Source organism: Heterocephalus glaber, unplaced genomic scaffold, assembly GCF_053883595.1.
Source record: "Heterocephalus glaber isolate CG9 unplaced genomic scaffold, H.glaber_assembly_v1.0 deba00001729, whole genome shotgun sequence".
Classification (NCBI taxonomy): Eukaryota; Metazoa; Chordata; class Mammalia; order Rodentia; family Bathyergidae; genus Heterocephalus; species Heterocephalus glaber.
This window is the reverse complement of record NW_028258440.1, coordinates 5207402-5227321: the sequence shown is the minus strand read 5'-3', so window position 1 is coordinate 5227321 and position 19920 is coordinate 5207402. Positions and strand designations below refer to the sequence as shown.

General features: G+C 50.5%; 1 protein-coding gene across 4 annotated transcripts in view; it reads right to left on the bottom strand.

Annotated features, from left to right (window-relative positions):
- The window catches only part of Elf4 (E74 like ETS transcription factor 4), a 44944-nt gene extending 29224 nt beyond the window's left edge, over positions 1 to 15720 (bottom strand). Inside the window, exons 1-2 of one of the 4 annotated variants that reach the window (XM_021240552.2) lie at positions 15397 to 15720; positions 11708 to 11770 (exon numbers count right to left, since the gene is read on the bottom strand). The gene's annotated coding sequence lies outside the window, so the exon portion shown is untranslated. Of the gene's footprint in view, positions 1 to 11707; positions 11771 to 15094; positions 15336 to 15396 lie in introns of those variants that run through there. The other 3 variants (XM_004860051.3, XM_013077902.3, XM_004860050.3) reach the window with 3 other exon arrangements.
- Between the last annotated feature and the right edge of the window lie 4200 nt (positions 15721 to 19920).

The window sequence follows — 19920 nt, the reverse complement described above, 5'->3', positions numbered from 1 at the left end:
GGCCTAGGGCAGTGGGTATGGCCACTGTGGCCTCGGCCACGGCCCACTGGAGGAGAGGCAGAGGGGCGTGGGTGCTTGTTTAAGTGTGGGCAGGATTTTTTCCTGTGCCCTCTGATAGCTGTTCAAGTGGCTCCTTCCGCTTCTAGGGAAGGGGGCCACACAGTAATAATTACAGGTGGACAGGGGGAGCACAGGGAAAGGAGGCAGGGATTTACAGTTCTGGGGTACGAGCTTCGGGGCTGGTGTTGTGCCAGGCACTCTACAGATGTTATCTCCTTTCATTCTTACAAAGTAGCAAGTGGCAGAGCTGGGGTTTGAACCTAGGTTTTATTTCCAGCTACTACACTCTTTGAGCTTTGTTTTCTGAGAAATCTATTTTGGTAATATTTTTTAGGTTTTCTTTCTTTCTTTTTCTTTTCTTTCTTTTTTTTTTTTTTTTTTTGGTGGTGGTCCTGGGGTTTGAACCCAGGGCCTCTTGCATGCTAGGCAAGTGGTGTACCACTGGGCTACAACCCCAGCCCAACAATTCTGTTTTAACAGTTCCATTTAAAAACAGTAGAGCCTGTGATCTCAGCACTTGGGAGTCTGAGGCAGCACAATTATCACAGGTTTGAGACCAGCCTGGGCTACATAGTGAGTTCAAGGCCAGCCTGAACTACATAGCAAGACCCTGCCTCAAACAAACAAACAAAAGGTAATAATAAAAATCAAAACAGTAGAAGGGGGGCAGGGGGTGTAGTTCAGTGGCACAGCACCTGCCTGGCAAGCTCAAGGCCCTGAGTTCGAGTTCCGGTACAAAAACAAAAGAAAACACAGTAGAAAGGGAGCTCAGAAGAGATTAGGTAACATAATCAGGGTCACATTGCCAGTCACGAGTTGGGCTTTATGTGACCTTAATCTCAAATTCCCTGCTTTCTCCCCACCCATGCTGGCGACCATCTGCTGGCATCACTAGATCAGGCTTCTTCACAACACTCAACTTGCGAGGCTTAGAGCCTCTGTGGGTCTCCTGCAACAGAAGCTTCTCAAGCCCAGGTCTCACATCCCTCAAAACCTAAATCCCAACCAGAGTTTGGCCTAATCAAATCTCTACTTCCTGAGCCAAGCCTGCAGCAAAATGATGACAATTGGAGCCTCTGTGGCCTGCTGGAGAGGACAGGTATTTGGAGTAGGAGGCTGACTTCATGTCCATACCAGAGACCTACTGTTTCTAGAGAGTTCTGGGCTCCAGACTGCCTAGCCATGGTACAGTCCCTGCCCCGTGAATATACAGTTGCTCTTGGCTTACACACACTGTAAGGCTACATTCTTATCTTGGGGTGTGGGTTCACATGTTTATTCAAATATTTATGGAAAGCCAGCCCTGAGCACCTCCTATGCGCTAGGCCGCTGGCCAGGGGCTTGATCAGGGGCCCACTCTATTCTCTGTGGTAGGGTCTCTGTATCTACGTTTCCAGTAAGCTAAAGTTTCCATCTGCCTGAACAGTACTCGGGTGTCCCCCTCAAACATATCTGTAGCAATTATCTCTTCAAAATGGAAGCCTGGGGGCTGGGGGGAAACAGGCAGGGAGTGACAGCTACACGATATGGGGTTTCTTTTGGGGGTGATGAAAGTATTTTAAAGTGGATTCTGGTACTGGGTGTACAATTCTGTGAATATACTGAAAACCACTGAAGTGTCCACTTTCAGTGGGTGAATTGCATGGTATGTGAGCTCTATCTAATGAATCTGTTATTTAAAAAACAAAAACAAAAACAAAACACAGAGGCTCAGAGAAGGGGTCTACCCAAGGCCACACACACATTTGAGGACTTCAGATTTATGACTCTGAGGCTCCCCCTCCCTCTACCCCAGCAGCCTCAGCAAGGTTAAGTACAGGTTTGGTGAGTGTGCATGGCAGGTCCGGGCCTATGCGGGTGGGCTGGGGGCTGCACCTCCTGATTCAGGGGGAAACTCGCTGGAGTGGGGGTGAGTTTCACATCTGCCATTCACAGGACTAAGTCCCTGCCCCTCTCTGCGTCCCCACTCCCCCTCTGTAAAGCACAGTGGATGAGTTTGGTTATCCTCTGCTAAAGCCTGTGCCAGCTCTAACCCTCTGAGGTTCTAATTAGAAGGCACTGCAAGACAGGGCAGAATGGAGCATCAGCCACGCAGCTCTTCTTGGAGGGCTGCAGGAAGCCTTTGACACAATTGACACAATTCTGGGTTCCAATCGATGCTCCTCACTGGCAGTGATGACAACGATTTTCCTGTGAGAGTCAAATTCTCCCAAACAATTCTTCTGCAGAGTTCTCTACGGGCAGTAAGTAGCTTGGTTCTGATTCCCCCAGCCCCACCCCAAGCACAGTGCTAAGGGAACAGGGCAGCCCATAACAGAGACCCATTGATCATGTCCTTCGGAGATGTCAGGAACCAGGTCTTGGCCTGGCTCCCAGGCAGGCGGCCCCACCTCTCGCCGAGCTTGCCCCCACGGTAGAGGGAGCGGGGATGGCTGATGGCCACCAGTTTAGCCCCCACTGGACAGGATGTTTCCACATCAAGCCCCACTTCCTGCAGCTAGGCCTGGGCTCCGGTTTCCCCCCTCTCTTGCCATCTGGTCGCCTGCCCTCTGCCCCCTCTCCTTGCTGGGTGTTTACAGGCTGCCTTATCAGCCCGGGGAATCTGGGCCTCACCCAGCCTGCGCCCCGCCTGCCCAGCCCAGACAGCCCGCCCAGGGCCCTACCTGCTCTTTCGTCACTACTGGCACCCCCCCCCACACACACACACAGGGGGTGTGGATGAAGGCTTGCTGCCTGGCACAGGCCCTCAGTGCCTGGGGGCCTGCCTGTCAGAGTGAACCCTGAATATTCATAGTGCTGTATCCACCTTGCCCAAGCTGGGAAGGGCATACATTCTTTTTCAATTGTCATCTCTCTCCGCAGGCTATGGGGACAAGGATGAGATGTCTCGACTGCTGAGAAGGCTAACAATGGCCTGGGGTGCCTCGAAGGCCCTTTTGTCCATAGACACCAACAGATGCGTGAGGGCACCAGCTGGAAGGCTCTAAGGGTCCAGATAGCGTTTTTTCAAGCTGGAGAGCACTATCAACACCTAGGCTAACAGTGCCACCCCATGAGGGGCCGCAGGCTGAATGATGGAGGAAGCGAGGCAAGGAACTGCTCGGGTGCAGTCTTTGACGATCTACAGCCAGACTTCAGAGCCTCGTGGGCCTCGGGCTCTCTGCAGCCCACCCTGGCGCAAATGCTGGGATGAATGAGGTCAGAGCTAACCACTGAGCAGGTCAGAAGATTTTCTCCCAGAACATAAGGGCCTAGATTTTCCCCTCAAATATATTTGCACTGAAGAGAGAGATGGAGATGGGGATGGCAGGCAGATGAAGATTCTGGGTGATGGGGTCCCCTCCCAGAACTTTGGGCCAAAGTCTTGAAAGTCCAAGGGACAGGCCTGCTAGCTAAAGCTGACCAAGCCTCAGACTGGAAGTCAAAGCAGCAGTGCAAATCCTGCTCATCTTCCAGATGTTTCCATTTTGCTCACTGATAAATCATTTAAAATAGATTCAGGCAGTAGATCCCAGTATTTACACTTAAGACCAGATAGTATACTTCAAAGAAATGTCATGAGACTGTGCCCTCCTGGGTCTCTAGAACACAGTTCAATAGTTGGGGGCACTTGGCTGGGAAAGTTTAGAAAAACACTGCTAAGGCCACTTTGGCATTAATGGGCTATGTGACCACAGACATGTCATGCCATGTCACATGGTTCTCACAGTCTCGGGCCTCCCCCGCACTAGAGATTTCATGGTACCCAGGAGCTCCTCAAAGGCTTATGACCCTAGTGCTGTCAAGCCTTCTTCCCTCCACCAAAACTTTCAGGGGCTGGGGATATGGCTCAGTTGTAGAGCAGTTGCCTAGCACCCATGAGACCTGCATTCAATTTCTAGTACCTTGCAAAAAGGAGAGAGAGAGAGAGAGAGAGAGAGAGAGAGAGAGAGAGAGAGAGAGAGAGAGAGAGACATTTATTTTCAGGCCACCATCTTATCTTTCCAGGAAAACAGGTTCCTAGCACTCAGAGAAATCACAACCCATTTAGTGCTAATATGTTAATAGCTGATATTGGGTTCATGTGTCATATTTCTCCTTAACACATTTTTGTTTTCTTTTTTAAGAGACAAAGTTCTTGGTGGCACACACCTGTACTCCCAGCACTTGGGAGGCTAAGGCAGGAGGATTGTAGGTTAGAGGTTGGGCTAGTGAATTCAAGACAGCCTGGACCACATAGTGAGACCCTGTTCCCAAAAACCAAAACAAAAGCTAGGTGTGATGATACACATCTGTAATACCAGCACTCTAGGAATCTGAGGCAGGAGGATCACAAATTCAAGCTCAGCCGGGTCAATTTAGTGACTTAACCAGACCCTGTCTCAAAATAAAAAATAAAAAAGGACTAAGAATGCAGCTTAAGGGGAAGGGGGCCTGAGGGGGGGGAATGGGACAAATAAAATGAAATTTATTTTTTTAAAAAGAATGTAGCTTAGTGTGAAAGCCTTGAGTTCAAGTACTGGGGAAAAAAGGCAATAACTTGCTATGCTCATTGTCCAGGCTGGCCTTGAGCTCTGGAACGCCTGGGCTCAAGCAATCTCCCAGCTTCAGCTTCCTGAGTAGCTGGGACTAGAGTCACACATCCCTGCACTCAGCTCCTATTTTCTTTTCTTTTTTCTAAGACAGGGTCTCGCTATGTAGTTCAGGCTGGCCTTGAACTCACTGTGTAGCCTAGCCTGGCCTCGAACTTGCAGTGATCCTCCAGCCTCAGCCTCCCAAGTGCTGGGATGACAGGCACTCGCCACCCTGCCCAGCTCCTATTTTCATTTTAAGAGGCCATTCAGAGCTACCGTGCTCCCCACTACGGGAACCCAGGGCAGATGGGTAAGGAAGGGAGCTAGAGAGTACTTCTCAGTGGCCTCAGTCTCTCAGTCCCCTGTCACACCATCAGCCATGGAGCAAGCTGGCCTCTACCACCTACTCCGCATGCCCGTGGTCTCTTAGGAAGTACAGGGGTGGATGTGAAAGCCCTTTAGAAAGCTAAAAAAACAGGCCTGGTGCAGCAGAAGGCCCACTCGCCTGGGAGCAAGGAAGATCGAGTTCCAATCTTGGCCCTGCCTCCTCCGAACTCCTCCCTCAGCCCTGGAGCCAGCGCCAACTCCTACTCCAGGACACACATTGAGATTTGTGGCTGTGGCGTACCAGCGGTACTCGGTACTCAGCAGAGCCTTAGAGTCCGAACTCATCTGTTTGGTTTCCAAAGGTCCTTCACAGCCTGACCCCACCCTACCTACTCAGCCTGTTTCCCATGATTTCCCAACTCAAGCTGGGCTTCAAGCCCAGTGGTCTCCTCATGGTCCCCTGAGGGAACATTCCAGGCTCATTCACAGAGTTTCTCAGGCCTGCCATGCCCTGGCTGCTCCTTTCTGACTAATCGAACAGTGCCCAGCCAGCAAGGTCCTGACCCAGTCCCCAGGCTCCTGGGGCTGGTTATGCCCTAATAACCACAACTCCCATAACCCTTAAATTCTACAAGATCTTTTAAACCACTTGAATTGCTCTTTGACTTCTTCTTCTTCTTTTTTTTTTTTTAGGTATTGGGGATTGAACCCAGGGCCTCCTCACTGAGCTACATCCCCAGCCATTTTTAATTTTATTAATTTATTTTTTTGGTACCGGGGATCGAATTCGGGTCCTTGTGCTTGCAAGGCAGGCGGTGGAACCACTGAGCTAAATCCCCAGCCCTTTAATATTTTTTTCAACAAAGTCTCACTAAGTTGCTAACCTGCCCAGGTAGTCCTTGAACTTGTGATCCTCCTGCCTCTCAGAGTGCTGAAAGTACAGGCATGAAACACCACACCTGGTACTTTTTTTTTTTTTTTGGAGACGTGGTCTCACTATGTAGCCCAGGTTGACCTGGAACTCAGAGATCCTCCTGCCTCAGCCTCTCTAGTGCTGGGATTACATATGTGCACCACCATGCCCAGACCTCTCATAATGCTCTTTAACTATCTCATATGTGTCTCTCATTTTCTGAACAGACAGTAACATCCATGGGACCAAGGCCCATTTCATCTTCTAGGACAGGCATGAGCATTCATGAATTAAGTCCATGTAAATGATCATCCCATAGGTCCCAGTAGATCTTATAGGTGCAGTTTAGGAGTAGGATTGGGGTACAGTTGGGTGACAGAGGTCTCTAGCACTCCAACATTACTCCTCCTGTCTTGCTCCAAGCCTCTGTTAGGGGTAACATGTGGCTGCTCGTGTCATTTATTCCAAGCACTGTTGAGAAGGCAGATGATGATCAGGTCATCATCAAGCAGCCCCTCTTTGTACACAACCACAGTGTTTCTACCCTGGGAATATTGGGCACTGGTCTGATCACTGTGCTGTCAGCAAAGACTTCATGATGCTGGATCAGTTCTAGGAGCTCAAATGATTGGAGAGAATAGGATATGAAGGGAACTACATGAGGACAAACTTTTGTTTAAAGAAGGTTTTAGCTGGGCATGGTGGCACACTCCTGTAATCCCAGCACTTGGGGGGCTGAGGCAGGAGGCAGGAGGATTGTCGTGTGTTCAAAGCCAGTTTGGGCTACATAGTGAGCTTGAAGCCAGCCTGAACTACACAGTGAGACCTTGTCTCAAAAATAAATAAATAAATAAATAAAAGAAGACTTTTGTTGTCTAGACAGACAGGGTTGAAAAAAGATGTGACTGGTATCTGTATACTGATGTATGAAATCATAGACTCATTCACCAAAAATGGGTTGTACATGAAGAGCAAATACTAGTCTTAGTTTACAAATGCATAGTAAAGTTAAGGAATGCTTTAGCCTAAGAATATCAATGAACAGGGCTGGGGATTTAGCTCAGTGGTGCCCTACCTGCCTGGCAAGCACAAGGTCTTGAGTTCGATTCCCAATACCAGAAAAAAAAGAATATCAATAACGATAAGCATCATCTAAAATAAGAATAGCATCAAGCACATTAATGATTATAAAATAAGATTATGTGAGGCCAAACATATATGTTATAACTATCAATGCAAATAGGATACATTCAGGTATTAAAAGAAAATGATACAACCAATTCAATTCTAAAATTCATACAGTATTATAAAAAACTTAGAGTAGCCAAAACCCACTTCAAAAAAGAACAAAGTGGGGCTAGGGATTTATCTCAGTGGTTCCAGCACCTGCCTCGCAAGCGTAAGGTCCCAAGTTGGGTCCCCAGTACCAAAAAAAAAAAAAAAAAAAGAACAAAGTTAAAGGGTAACACTACCTGAATCTAAGAATGATTATAAAGCTAGAGTAATCAAGATGATAATGGCATAAAAAAACAAATAGATTGATGGATGGAATAGAATGTAGAGTCCAGAATAAGCCCACATATATAAGGACAATAGTAGACTCCCAATAGCTTTTTTTCAGTGAATGGTGCTGAAATAATTGGACATCCATATGTAGGAAGAGGAAAATTAAAAGAATTTTGATTCATACCTTTCACCATATAGAAAATTAACTCAAAGGGGAACAAGGGAGGAGGGAGGGAGAAAGGAAGGAAGGGACAAGAGAAAAAGAGAAAATAGGGCTGAGGATTTAGCTCAGGGGCGCCACGCCTGCCTCCCAAGCTCAAGGTCCTGAGTTCAATCCCTGGTACCAACAAAAAAAAGGAAACAAAGCTTTTGTACATAGGGAGGGGAGGGGGCTGGAGGGGGGAGGGATGGGATGAAATAAAATTTATTAAAAATAAAATAAAATTTTGGGCCAGGGATTTAGCTCAGTGGTTCAGCTGCCTGCCTTGCAAGCGCAAGGTCCTGAGTTCGATCCCCAGTACCAAATAAATTAAATACATAAATAAATAAATAAAATTTTAAAAAGTTGCTTGGAGGGCTGGAGATTTAGCTCAGTGGTTCCTCGCCTGCCTCGAAAGCACAAGGTCCCGAGTTCGATCCCCGGAACCAAAAAACAAACAAACAAAAAAAGGTGCCTGGAAAAAAAAGAATATTAACTCAAAATGGACCACAGACCAAAATGTAAAACCTAAAATTATAAAAGAAAACATAAGATAAAATATTTGTGACCTAGGACTAAGTAGGGATTTCTTAGCTCTAACACCAAAAGCATGGTTTGTAAATGGAAAAATTGATTAATTGCGCTTCACCAAAATGAAAAACTTCTGCTCTTCAGAAAAACTAAGCCAGGTGTGGTGATGCACACCTGTAATCCCAGCACTTGGTAGGCTGATGTAGGAGAATTGCCATGAGTTCAAGGCCAGCCTGAATTACATAGCGAGACCCTTGTCTCAGAATACCCCCCCAAAGAAATTTTTGAAGAGAATGAAAAGACAAATTACAGACTAGGAGAAAGTCTTTGCAAAGTATGCATCAGATAAAGGTCTTGCATCCATCTATAAAAAACTCAAAACTACAAGAAAACAATTTTAAAATGAGCAAATGATTTGCACAGATGTTTGCTAAAGAAGGTATATAGATGACAAGTACATGAAAAAAGTTCAACAGCATCCATTACTAGGGGAAGGAATGCAAATTACAACCGCAATGTGATGTCCTGTGTGCCTATCAGAATAGCTACAAGTAAAAAGGCCACACAGCCCTAGTGTCAGTGAGGATGAAGAGGAACTTAGGCCCTCCTCCCCTGCTGGTGGGAATATAAAAAGGTACAGCCACTTTGGGAAACAGTTTGATAGTTTCTTAAAAAGTTGAACCTTCACTACTGTATTTAACCAAGACAAAAGGAAATATAGAGCCATAAAAAGATTTGTACACAGATGTCTATAGCAGCTTTACTAACTAGAAAAAGCACAAAATGTCCATCAGCTGTTGAATAGTACACAATGTATGTTTTATCCACACAATGGAATGCTACTTTGCAAAAAAAAAAAAGAAAGAAAGAAAGAAAGAAAGAAAGAAAGAAAGAAAGAAAGAAAAGGAGTGAGATACTGACATATACAACAATAAGGATAAATCTTAAAATAAAGACGTGGAGTGAGAGAAACCAGACCAAAAAAGGCTGCATGCTATATGACTCCTATTACATAAAACATTAGAAAATGCAAACTAATCTATAGTGACCAAATGCAGCCCAGTGGCTGCCGCTGGCTGGGAGGGGGGATCACACAGGGGCACGAGGAAACTTTCCGGGAATGATGCATATGTTCACTCTCTTGATTGTGGTGATGGTTTCACGGGTATATACACATGTCAAGTATTATCAAATTGCACACTTGGAAATACGTGCAGTTTATTGTACATCAACACGACTTCAATAAAGCTGTTAAATAAAAAGAAAGCAAAAAGGGCCCCAGATTGGACAAAATAACAACCATCACCACCATAATGACAGTAACAGTAACAGTAAACGCTGTGGAATTTCACCATGTGACATTACTATGCAACTCGACTATGTAATATTTCTTCTGTAATAGCAGTAAAGACAAAAGAAGCAAGGGCTGGGGATTCAGCTCAGTGGCACTGCACCTGCCTGGCAAGCGCAAGGTCCTGAGTTCAATCCCCGGTACCAAAAAAGAAAACCAAGAATTCCCATGCTCTCCTAGAAAGTATGTTCCTTGGTACAGGTAGAGTCGGATCCTAAACCTTGAGACTTCTTGAGGCTGATTGGGATGGGCTTATGAGTTTTAGCTCTGTCTCACTCCAATGCCAGTGTTATTGTCTTGCTGAGTCTGGAATGCCCCTAGAACACAGCCAATGGTGGCTCTTTCCTCTTTTGAAAGGTCACCTTCCCTCTGACCTCCAGGAAGCCTCCCTCAGTGAAGCTGAGGAAGAAGGATGATCTTTCTCCCGACAAGCCATCGGACCTACCATTGCCAAGTCTACAATGTGCCCATAGGTTGGTTGGCATGTCAGTTCTCACCTGAGGTGGGACTAAGTGTGTGTGTCACTACCTTCTAGAATTGGGCTTAAAGCCTCCAACCACGGGGTCAGGCCTATTGTGTTTTTCTTAGGTTCAGTGTGGCGCCAGGAAAGTGGTCACCTAGCAAGACAAGTGTTTTCTGTGCATGAATTCTCCCAGGTTTGGACAGAGCTGAAGTAGCCTCTTATCCTCAGGGGGCATTATGGGAAAAGACAGATTATCTCCTCAGGCTACATCTAAGTACCTCCTTGTTATCAAGTCATCAGGAATTTGGGGAGGTTAAGACTAATTGCCCACTTTCTTATCCCCCCAGGCCTTGTTGTCCTAACCTCATGAGCAGAGACCAAGGAACCAAGTGAAGGACTCCTCTCAGGGGTGGTCCTGGGCTCCTGTTCCTGGGGGTGGTCACAGGCTCAAGCAAACACAGTTGGGTCAACAGCAGAGGGATCCTCCAAAGTTACCTTCTGAGAAGCCTTTTCGAAAGGGGATGGCCCAAAGCCCCTCAAGCTCTTGGTGCAAAGCCAGAGCCCCAGCCCCAAGCCCAGCCCTCCGGGCACCTATCACCTATGCCAGCAAGGGGTCTACTGGCTCCCAGAATTCTCCACTCAGGAGGCCAATAACAACAAACCAATGATTGCTAAATAGTCCCGGGGATAGAATGTTGGCCCTTCAGTCAAAGGAACGAGCTGATTCTGATTTCTGTAGTGAACGATATTTTTTTTTGGAGACAGGGTTTCACTATGTAGCTCAGACTGACCTTGAACTCAGGGTGATTCTTCTGCCTCAGTCTCCAGAGTCTGGGATTACAGACCTGCATGCATCACCACACCCAGCTTCACTCTTCACTATACCAGTGCCTGCCCCAGAAAGATTACACACACACACACACACACACACACACACACACCTTCTTCTTCCATGTCCCCTCTTTATTCTGTGCTATGGCAGAGTTAACAAAAAGCTGGCAGAAAGACCTCACCCTTGGTCAAGAAGGAGAGTGGTGTACCATCCCAGTGCTTCCCCTCGCAGACCCTCCTGCACAAAACACCCTTCCCTGATGCCTGAGCCTCCTCTTCACCTTGGGAGTAAGCTGGGGTCTCTGCCAAGAAACTCACAGGGGACACAACTTCTCAGCCAAGAAGCCAGAGCATTCTGCTATGTCTCTTAGGTGTTGAAATGTGCTGGGGACAGGGAAAAAGCAAGAAGGCATCAAGAGGAAAAGTAATGAGTGTATGTGTGTGCACGTGTGGGGGACTGTTTTCATCCAATTAAACCCAACAAGAGCCAAAGCCCCTTTCACACCCAACCATAGGAGACACAAAAGCAGCAGAACAAATATATGGCTAGTCCTTGGTGGTCTGGGCAGAAACGTGTGGGACTCTCCAGACCCTCTAGTTCCCAGTTAGCTGGGGAGAGCGGACAATTATGAAAACTTCTCTCCTCCACTTCAGTCTCTGGGCTTCCAGAGAAAACTTACAACCTTGCGGCAAGGTACCCAGACAGCCACTGTCTGCTGCGAACACTTGTGGCATGCCAGTTTTCCTGACATGCTTTGGTGTCCCCTACCTCTCTCCTCCCCTCGGCCCTGGGCCTGTGTGTGCTGGGGGTGGGGTGGGGTTCCAAATAAAATCCCCTCAGCTTGGGTGGCAGGGAAGCCTGGCCACCCTTTGTATCTCATCAATACACACTGGGCTTACTGTCTGGGCCGGCCACTTTGTATCTCCTACAGTGGAGATCCGGGCTTCCACTGAGCCACCCACACTCACTGACCTGGTCTTTTATGTGACATGCATTTGCTGAACAATCATCCAGGCTCTGAAGGTCAGTTCACGGCTGGGGAATAGAAAGAAAGGCGTCTTTGCTCCCCTTTCTGCTGCACCAAGGCTCCCCCTCACTGCCCCTGCCCCCCTTCAAGGTCTAGCTTGAGCCCGCATCCCTCACAAAGCCTTTCCTCCCTCCTCCAGCTGTCGCTGACCTCAGTGTCTTGGCCGAGCTGGCCTCTCCTCTGAGGAGTACAATTAGCACCTGACCAGCTGCTGGCCTGGCTGCTTGTCCTCGCCTCTGATTGTTTCAGTGTTTTAGTCATCTCTGACTGACCACCTCCTTCCCTTGGCTGCTCCACAACTCCTAGTGCAGGGTAGGTACACAGTAGGTGTTAATAAATGTCTGTTGAATTGAAACTCAGCAACCTCTATGAGGTCAGAACCCTATAAGCACCCCGACCAGCAGTTTCTTGGCAACCAGTGCTGGGGCCGGAGCTGCTGGGCATTAACAGCGCAGCCGCTATTACAAGACACACGAGGCTCAGCAGCCAGAGATTTGCAGGCAGGTTGGTGTTGATGAGAAAAGTCCTGCACTCCCAGGAAAGCACCCATGGATTCTGGGTACCTAGCATGAGTTTCCTTTCTCCCCTGCAGAACTACTTTTCAGCCTGAGAACCACAAAGGGAATAAATTTGCAGTGAAGCCAGAAACCTGTTTTCAGCTTAGAAATCCAGGCGTGATAACCAAAGCCAGTTGGGGTCAGGCCCAGGCCTGAGGGCGGGAGGCTGTCCAAGGCACTTTCCAACTCAGGGGACCCCAGGAAGATGAAAAGAGCATGGCAGGTGTGAGCCCTGCCACTCCAGAGGGTTCTGATTATGTTTGAGGGTGACCCTTAGTAACGCCATTCTGTCCTGACACCCAAAGAATAACACCCTGAATGCTTGGCACCTGCAGCCCACACAGGAATCAGTCTTCCTTTCCCTCTCACTCATGAAAAACCTAGGGCAGGTTTGAAGGACGGGCAGCATCCGGGCCAGAACCCAGACACAGGGTCTCCAGGCAAGGAGAAGCCTGAGTCAGGGTTCACTGGCTCTCTACACTCGCTCAGGAATTCCAGCTTGGCCTTAAATTATGATTATTTATACATATGACTTATCCAGTCTCCCCACCCACTGACACTACTCTGGCCCACAGAAGAAGATACAATCCTGGAAGGCAGGTGGTGTCTTCTTCCCATCCATATTTTCCCCTCTGCCACTTTCCTGGGGCCCAGGACTGGGACCAGCTCCCAGCAAATGTTTGCTGAGTTGAATCTGAGTTTTGGGCACTGTGTTAGATAAAATCATAATGCTAGTTCAGGTGTGTACCATGTGCCACACACAGTTCTAATAAGCAGTTTACATGTAAAACTATATGAAGTGGGTCTCCTTTGCTAGGTAAGGAAACGGAGCCGCATGATTGGGAGCACATAGCTAGTAAACAATGAAGCTGGGAGTTCAACCCAGACAGTTGGCTCTAGGGGTTGGAGGTATGAGAACGTTAGGGATGGTGCTGGTGTAGAGAGGACCAAGGCTGAGCTCAGGAGCAGAGTTGCCCCTGGGAAAGGAATACCCTCAGTCAGTGACTGGCCGGGCCTCTCCAGGACAAAAGCCTTGAGCTTTGCAGAATTAGGAGCGTTTTGAACACGCTATCAATCAGGTCCCTGACAGATAGCCCAAAGCACCCTCATTTTTAGATATATGTGCCACCACTCGGCACTGGGGGAAGGAGGGTGGATTTCGCCCCTGGCTTGTCTAGGGGTGGGCGCCAGTTCCTGAGTAACCACCGAGCAAACAGTGCAGCAGAGGGAGGAATGCCAGACATAGTTGCAAACAAGCCACTCCTTCGGCTCACAGCTAGAGGCTGGGTGAGGGTAGCAACGTGGAGTCTGCTTCATGATTCCCCGAAACAAGGGATCCCAGGCTTTGAACCCAGCCCCAGAGACAGCCACATACAAGGCAGCCTCTTGCCCACACCGGCCCCCAGGTCTTCCTGGTCATCTTCACATAACAGCAGATTGCTCCTGCTAGGCTGCTTCTGCACTATGTGCACTGAATTAGCGGTTGATGAAGCACTTCATAACTGGGAAAACCTTGTGGAGTTAACTACAAGGAGAGATTGGCATTCTTGCTGGGCATACGTGTTCACTGGGCATTTTCAGTGTCAAAGTGTCCTGTCTCTCCGAAGGGAAGAACTAGACCCATTCTCTTCACCTCTCTCCAACCTGGCATTCAGGCCAGGGGTCAGTTCCCAAGGGTTGAGTCCCCCCAGTGAGCGTGCCCACCAGCTGTTGGGACCAGCAGTGGTGGCTCAGGCCCTGGGGTGGTGACCTCACTTCCGCTCTGACCTTCCCACCTCCTCAGCACTCCTCCCATTTGAGGCCCCACCAGGCCAAAATCGAGAAGTCCAAGGTTAACTGTTCCTCCCCACTTTAAGAGCTAATTAAAATGATTAGCTACAATGAACTGTCAAACATTAACCAGAAGAAGCTGCAGGACCAGACAAGCCTCTATCCTGGGCAGAGGGATGAGGGGCAGGAATGAAAAGACCATCAAATCCCTCAGCTGCTGCTGGTGGGAAACTTCACTGTGCCCAAGGAGCCAGGAGGTCAAGAGGTGACTCTAGTCAGGAAGGCCCTGTCCCAGCCATACAGTTAGTTGTGAGGACAAAGTAGCAGAGTTAGGGTGGGGTGGGGAGGGGCCAGGAGTTGGTAAAGTGGCTGCCGCCTGGGCAGCCCCTAAACATCCAAAGGAAGGCGCTGGCATCATGAGACTCCACGTTGGGCAGCCGTTGTGTCTCCTTGGTGGTAGCAGGGGAGGGAACAGAGGCAGGAGAAGCGGGAACGCAGGAGCGGGAAGACTGGCCGCCCGCACACACGGAAAGTCCACACCCAGCCAAGTGGCCTCTATTTTGGAGCTTTGATTCTCCAAGTCACAGGTTTCTGGGCATGCCTCTGTGTGACCCTAAACACCTGGCCCCAGAAGCCCTAGGGGCTGCCTGATCAATCTAGCAGCCTTGCCAGTCTGCCCAACTTCCTGCCCTTGGACGCTGAGCTTTTGGGGCCCGCTGTCACGATCGGCCCTGTCACGGAACCCAGGCTGCTCGGGCACAGAAAAACTGGCCCTCGATCCCGACTCAGGAAAATCGATTCCATTTCTACCCCGGATCAGGAGCTCGGGCTCCCCAACACACACGCTGTGGGGCGAGTCAAGGGAGGCACTCCATTAGCAGCGGCTCTCCTACCCTTCCCGGGGCCCCCAACCCCACTCTGGGGTCCGGGCGTCCTCGATCCTGCCCCGAGGCAAACTTTCTGAGGTCTCCGAAGACACTCGAAGACTCGGCGCCTTCGACGTACCTGAGGCCGAGTGGCTTATGGGCCACCCCTGGTAGCTGGGTCAGGCTCGGTCACCGTGGTCGAGTCCCCGTTCCTGGGGCCGAGACGCCGGTCCCCCCCCCAGCCTCTCCAGCCCACCTTCTCCCCTCGGAAGCTGGGCTGGGCAAGTGGCGCCGGAGCTCGGCGCCGGCGAAAGGAGAAGTGGAAGTTGAGCGCGGTGCCGGGCCGGTCCCCGCGGCGGCCAGGGCCGCGTCCCCCTCCCGCCCGCCCTCCCCCTTTCCTCCCCGCCCGCCTGCCCCCGCCGCCCCGCGCCCGTGACTCACCTCGGCGCCGGGGCAGGCTGGTCCGGGCGGGCGAGGCGCAGGGCTCTCCCACACGTCGCGCCGCCAATGGCAAGTTGGAGGGCGAGATGCAAATACCAGGTGAGACGGCGGCGCCCCTGATAAAAGGAGTCGAGGGGCGGGGTGGGGCGCCCGGGGACCCGAGTGGACGCGGGGGAGGGGGGGCGGGCTGGGTCGAGGGAAGGGGCGACGGGGGCGCCCGGGGAGGGGGCGCGAGTCAGCAGAGACCTGCACCGAGAGGACTGAACGAAAGGGGAAATTGCACTAGAGACACACGTACCCGCAGGCGGCGGCTGGGCGGGCGCGAAGGAGGCAGGGCGGGAGGGAGGGAAGAATCGGAGGGAGGGACCGACGGGAGGGACCGCGGGCGGGCGGGGTGGAGGAGGGAGCGAGGGAGGGACGAGGCATCTCGGTGGAAACAGCGCCCCTCCACCCCCGGCCCGCAGCGGTCGCCAGCACGGCAGGGGGAACCGTGCCAGGGGCCCGAGCGACCTCTCTTTCCCCTAACAGCACGCTTGCCTCGGGGACAGCGAGGGCAGACTCCTGCAGAGCCCACTTAGCAGGACTCTGCCCTGGCCAGCGCCGCCTCCCCCCTCCCGCGGGACTCCGCTCCTAATCAGGGTCCTCCAGGGTCTTCATCTTTTAGGGCGCCTTTCCCGGGGGTGGAAAGCCATCACACAAGGTTCCGCAGAGAAATCCATTAGTGGGGGTGGGGGGGCCTCCGGAAGGCTGAGTCCAGCCACCTCGCCGGCTGGTGCACTCCACTCACTTGACGCCTCTGGCCCCGGTCCTGCTCTGCACTTTATGAGGCAGGGTGAGCAGTAGGTGAGGCCAGGAGATGCCCGGAGGATACAATTTGGGAAGAACAAGTCAAACGCTGTGGTGGAGTCCCAAACCAAATACATCTTCAGGCTGGTGTGATTGGAGTTTCCTGCGCTCCTAGGAGTGAGAGAGGCCCGGAGCACATGGACCAGGGAAGGAGCGGGAGGGAGAGGGGCGGACACAACAGGTGCAAAGGCAGCCAGGGTTGGGTGCTGGGACAAAAGCATGTTCACTCTTCTCCCATCCAAAGCCAGGCTATTTCTCCTTAAGGTGCCCACTTCAACCCATGTCCCACGGAGTCTCCTCTTTGCTTCTCTGGCCTGTCTCAGCATCCATACCAGTTCCCACCTGATGCTACAGCTTGGGCCTCCAGAGAGAGTCTGCTGCAAAGTATCACTCCATGCTCTGGAAGACAGGACTGGCCCAGCCAGGCCTTGGCCTTGCTAGAGAGCAATTGCAGGGCAGAAAGGAAGGACCTTGGGAAGACGTGGGGGTGGTGGAGGGGCCTGCTTCCTCGGCCTTGGGAAGGATAATCCTTGGCACAGGCCTGGGGATAGGAGTGGCAGTGAATGCCAGCAGCAAAGGCATCTGTAGATTTCGGGTTGCCAGGGAAAGCTCTAGTGGCTGAATTGGGACACTGGTCCCTGAGACCGCCTGGCTAGCAATACCCAAATCCCTGCAACAAGCACCAAGAGCAATTTTCTACGTCTTCTTTTCTGGGTGCTTATGCTTTCCTCAGGAGATTCCAGATCCTGGAGACACACAGTTCTGCACTGACCTCTTGCCTGTGAGGCTCCCCTTTCAAGTTTGTGGTAGATCTCAGTCATCCCTAAGTTGCAGTTACCTTGACCTTGAAACACACTAAAAGATACACACACTTTTCCATTTTGCCAAGAGTTTAATGGTCTCTAAGGACAGGACTGAGTTCCTATTCTGGCTGCACCACGTACCAGCTAAGTGACTTTGGGCAAGTCATTTAAACACTCTGAGGCTCAATTTCCTTATCTAAAAATTAAGGATAATCAGAACTTCCCTCCTAAGGCTGTGGCGAGGCTGAGTAAGATAACCTATGTCTATGGCAGTCCTTGGTGCCTAACAAGTCTGCAATAAATGTTAGCTATCTTCAGCATCATCTTCAAGTTCATCTTGTTTTCTCAACCCAGCTCTCAGGAGCAAATGTGGCAGAGTCAGAGCAGACAGAAGCTGCTGAGGACTAATGCTGGACACTTCCTGTGAGTGTGTGTGGTTTGAACCAAGGCTGAAGCCTCAATGCAACATTTGAGGCCAGGTCTTGCTTTTGGGTTGAGCAGAGAAAGAGTTTCCTACTGCAGATCAGTTCATGGTGACCTGCAGCCCACAGCTTGTGGAAATCCCGTAAGTTCCTGCCTTTCCCAGCCACTCTAAACTGACAACAGCACCATGATCTGGTAGTCGTAGTCAACACTCACCTCTTCATGAAAATCTTGTGTTGCCTTCACCTTGGAAGTCATGAGAGTGAACTTCCTGTCTGCCTTTGCCCATGACCTTGCTGCTCCACAGCCTGCTGGGCCTTCCCCACCTGGCTCCCTACTTACCTGTTGCGTGAGCCCCAGCCAGGTGGGGCCAGCCAGGCTGAGATCACCACGGTCCTGAGGACAGCCACACTGTCTCTGCTCTGACTGGGCAGGAATTCCCCTTTTCGAGTTGCCTGTGGATGCTCAGGCTGTGCCACTCAGCAGTGCAATCTCAGTCTCTCTCCTTCCTCCTTGATACCTTATTTTCCACCCCTAGCTGACTGCTCTCAGGCCTTAGAACGTAAATCCCACGGGGAGCAGAGAGACCTCCCAGCTGCCCACAGCCTGTGTAGGACCACCTTCTAAGTGGAAGTGTCCATTCAGCTTGCCCTCCCACCATGACAACTCTCCAAGCCGAGCCCCTCTTTCTCTCCTTTTCCAAGCAGTGCCTGAGGACCCATGTTCTTCTGCAAATCACCCAGGGTTCTCTGGAGACAAGATGGCTGGTTACTTCCCGTCTCATTTAACCCTTTGGCATCAGCAAATTCTATTCAAACCCGTGGCCAGAACAAAACACCACCATGCCACAGCTTCTGTAGCCCTGACTTTCCACCACCGACATATGCACGAAAAGTTGCCGATTGATCAGACATTTGGAAGGAGAAGCATATTCCAAAGGCCAGAGAGAAGTTATGGTTTCAAAGGATATTCCCCCTGGAAAGCTGAGAAGTTCCCACAATCCTTTCTGTAAAGCCCATCATCGTTCTTCTGTTATGTTCAGTAAGCTTAGGTTTGCTTCTGTTGGGTTTATCTGAGAAGGGCTTATGTATCCCCCCCAAACAGGCAGAAATCCTGAAGTCCCAGGCCGTGGATTGTTAGCATAAGCAGTGTTTTGTTGAATAGCTGCAAAATAGGGTTTCCTGAGATAGATTATACCAAAGTTCCCAGACGGCAGGATGACAGATCACTGCTCTGGCCCATGTTAGGGGAGCGGGGCCCCAGGCTAAAGCACAGGCAAGCAGATGAGGGGATGGAGTTGGTAGCAGCTTCCAAAATCACAATTTTCAGTGGCCTGTCCACCTTCACTTGGTTGGAGAGAATGCCTGACTGGGGTTCTTTAGAAAGGCATTTGGTCCACGAACTCCACCCTACTGAGGACTGAAGACCTAATTTGGGTTTTTGAGACAGGGTCTCACTATGTAGTCAGGCTGGTTTTTAACTCACTGTCCTTGCTGTCCTTGCATCTCCTGCCTTAGTCACCCAAGTGCTAGGATTGCAGGGGTGCACCACCACACCTGGCTCTTACACAGTTTTCAGTGATTAAGATGAAAAATTTCATAGTTGCCCTCCAGACAGGCCTGGGCACCATGAGATCCCCTACAGAACTTCAGGGGAATGCTGGGGCCCACTTTTTGGTAGGCTGGACTGCAGCCCAGGGAGGCTGTCTGAAAGGACTTGACAGCCTAGCAGGAGATGCTCCTGGCCTGAACTGGAACTTGGCGTATCAATGCTGAGCACAGTGGCTGCTGGGAAGTGCTGTCCCTGCCACATCCACAGCCAGGAGTGGTGCTGGTGTTAGGAAAATAGATTTAGGGCCCTTCGTGGTCCTCCTGGGATGGTGCAAGATTTGGGAAGCAGGAAGGACCCAAACCTGTGGTTTATTTGATTAAAAAAAAAATAAGGATGAAGTTGCCCTTGGCAGAGTTCAGCAAGTTCCCTGGAGTCTCTAATCCCACCGGTCCCTAGTCCTATCTTGGAGCCAGAACAGAGCCCAGGCACAGGAGCAGGGACTTGCATTAAGCACCTACCAAAGGCCGTGTAGCATTCAGGGTTTGGGGCCACTGTCTAGTGGAGCCAGAGTTAACCCCTCAGCCCTCAGCATCTGCTGGCCCCAGTCCTGCCTCGTGTCATCCCTTTGACTTGTGTTGTCCTCAGAGTGAAGCCAAGGAGGCTGGGCCTTGGCTGACCTGCTCACAGCTGATGCAAGTGCATCAGGAGAGAAACACATGGAAGCTTCACCCCAGGGAGCACCAAGGGGTTTCTGCAGAGCCTGAGTGTCATGAGCAGCCATCAAGCTGGTGCTCCCTCTTCAGATAGAGAAGAGGGCCAGAGCGGGGGAGGAGGTTCCAGGCACATATGGTGCTCTTTATATTTTATAAGGGAAATGGAGCCCCCTGGAGTTGTTCAAGTA